This window comes from Schistocerca piceifrons, unplaced genomic scaffold, assembly GCF_021461385.2.
Source record: "Schistocerca piceifrons isolate TAMUIC-IGC-003096 unplaced genomic scaffold, iqSchPice1.1 HiC_scaffold_265, whole genome shotgun sequence".
In the NCBI taxonomy this organism is placed as follows: Eukaryota; Metazoa; Arthropoda; class Insecta; order Orthoptera; family Acrididae; genus Schistocerca; species Schistocerca piceifrons.
Genome location: NW_025728477.1, coordinates 12,501 through 15,000, shown reverse-complemented (window position 1 = coordinate 15,000; position 2,500 = coordinate 12,501). Strand labels below are relative to the sequence as shown.

Here is a 2,500-nt window from a genome sequence, read left to right as displayed (position 1 = left end):
CTAACCTATGTTGTACCTTAACCTAACCTATGTTGTACCTTAACCTAACCTATGTTGTACCTTAACCTAACCTATGCTGTACCTTAACCTAACCTATGTTGTACCTTAACCTAACCCATGTTGTACCTTAACCTAACCCATGTTGTACCTTAACCTAACCCATGTTGTACCTTAACCTAACCCATGTTGTACCTTAACCTAACCCATGTTGTACCTTAACCTAACCCATGTTGTGCCTCAACCTAACCCATGTTGTGCCTCAACCTAACCCATGTTGTGCCTCAACCTAACCCATGTTGTGCCTTAACCTAACCCATGTTGTGCCTCAACCTAACCCATGTTGTGCCTTAACCTAACCCATGTTGTGCCTTAACCTAACCCATGTTGTGCCTTAACCTAACCCATGTTGTGCCTTAACCTAACCCATGTTGTGCCTTAACCTAACCCATGTTGTGCCTTAACCTAACCCATGTTGTGCCTTAACCTAACCCATGTTGTGCCTTAACCTAACCCATGTTGTGCCTTAACCTAACCCATGTTGTCGCCTTAACGTAACCCACGTTGTCGCCTAAACCTGCTCTGTAATTGTTATACGACTCGTTCAATTACTGTAGTGTTGCCCACCCGCAACCCTCGCAATATAGTTCGCTACTCGCACTGCCCGCACCCCTGTGTATCGCTTCATGTTAAACACCTTGCAAGTCTTGCTCACTTTCCACATGCTCCTGCTGTACACTGTAATGTGGATGGCAGCAGGACGTACATGCCGCCCCTCCCCACGTCCCCACCTTGCCCCCTGCCTTCGCAAGCTGGTTGGTGAGAAGTTTGCATGTTCAATGCCCTTCGCATGCGACGTACTCAGGCTACGTTGTGGTGCGGCCTGTGTCAACTGTCCGCTGATGTCGTACGCGTGAACCACAATCTGTACTGCACATTCGTCCTTATGTACTGAATGATACATCGTGGCACATGTGTGACCGCACAACGACTGCGCCCAAAAACGGCGGACCATACAGTGCAAATATTGTGCACGCAGCTACGTGTCGTCTCCCTATGAGAGCTGGATTGCAGTGTGGTACGCCATAGAGACGTGTGGGAGGAACGGACGCCGTGGATGGCGATCAGCATGAGCTGTCTGTTGATGTATTCGGACCTAGTCGTCTCTCCTCACACACCGTGATGGCATGGTGCACCGCGTTCCATATCTGCGACATGCTACAGAGGCCGGTTGACAGTCGTTCGAGCAATGGACATCGCATACGTACGGGGGCCACCTTCCACGTATTGTCTAGGCGTGCACATTTTGTTGCGTGTATGTGGGCAGACGTAGTGTGGCGTGACACCTGACACAGGCATGCAATAATCGTTGAAGTTGCAAATGGCGATGGACGCCTGCGTTTTCTGGTGAAGTTACGCAAATGAACAAATGGTAACCTGTTGTGGTGCGGTTGTTCTCGCTAGGGGTGAATCGGTGATGGCGACGATAGGTTGAGGTACTAACCGGTTGTTCCAGCGATACCCACCATGCCGACGAAACTGAACGGCATCTGGGTGTGAAGCGATACGCGGCGGTGGCTGGGAGGGACCGTCCCCGGCCGGTGAGGGGGCGCCTCCCGGCGTGCTGGCCGCGCGGTGCGTGGGCGCACGCGCTACAGCCGGCTGGTGGGGGCGGCCAGTGGCAGGCGCGCCGGCCGACGGACGCGGCAGGCGTCGCAGCTGCGCGCCGGCGCACCCTGCGCGCGGCGCCGTGCGGCCAAAGTAGGTCCTCGCGGGCCCGGTGCGAAGCGCGGTGGACATCTTCAGTGTGCTGGTCCGATTGAGGACTGTGTGCGTTGAGGATGCGCCGCCGCCCGGCGCTCGGCGCCGCGACGCCGTCTGCTGCTCGGTCGCCCCAGCGGTTCTCGCTGGTGGTTTGTATCGCAGCTGTGCGGATGTGTTGGCGCGTGCGCTGTGCTGGGAGAGTTCGCTTCGGCACCCAAGTGGGGCTTTTGTCCTTCTGTGGCGCTGGCGTTGGAGCTGCCGGTCACCGTAGGTGGCGCGTGTTGTCTCCCGCCGGCAATGCCACGACAGCACGCTCCCGGGCCTCTGTCGGCAGCGGCAAGCTCAGTTGGGAGCACGGGTGGTCGCACCGAAAGCGTCTACTCGCCTAACTCCGGGCGATTGCGCCTCTCTCGAACCCGACCAAGTACTTGGGACGGCGCTGCGCGCCGCCGGGACCTGAGAGGGTTTCGAGGTGTATTGTGCAGGGGAGCTCAGCCTCCTCCTGTTTGCAGAATGATTGAGCGGACGCTTGCGTGTTCGCGCGGGCCCCCGGGACACACTCCCGGGCGGCCGGCTGCTCAGCTCTAGTTGACGCAGCTCCCTGGTTGATCCTGCCAGTAGTCATATGCTTGTCTCAAAGATTAAGCCATGCATGTCTCAGTACAAGCCGCATTAAGGTGAAACCGCGAATGGCTCATTAAATCAGTTATGGTTCCTTAGATCGTACCCACGTTACTTG

The 2,500-nt window shown here is 56.3% G+C and overlaps 1 non-coding gene across 1 annotated transcript in view; it reads left to right on the top strand.

The window, feature by feature from the left end:
• Positions 1–2,359: 2,359 nt before the first annotated feature.
• The window catches only part of LOC124743815, a 1,909-nt gene continuing 1,768 nt past the window's right edge, over positions 2,360–2,500 (top strand). The window contains exon 1 of the ribosomal RNA XR_007010571.1: positions 2,360–2,500. This exon is cut by the window's right edge and continues 1,768 nt beyond it. This is a non-coding gene — a ribosomal RNA (small subunit ribosomal RNA).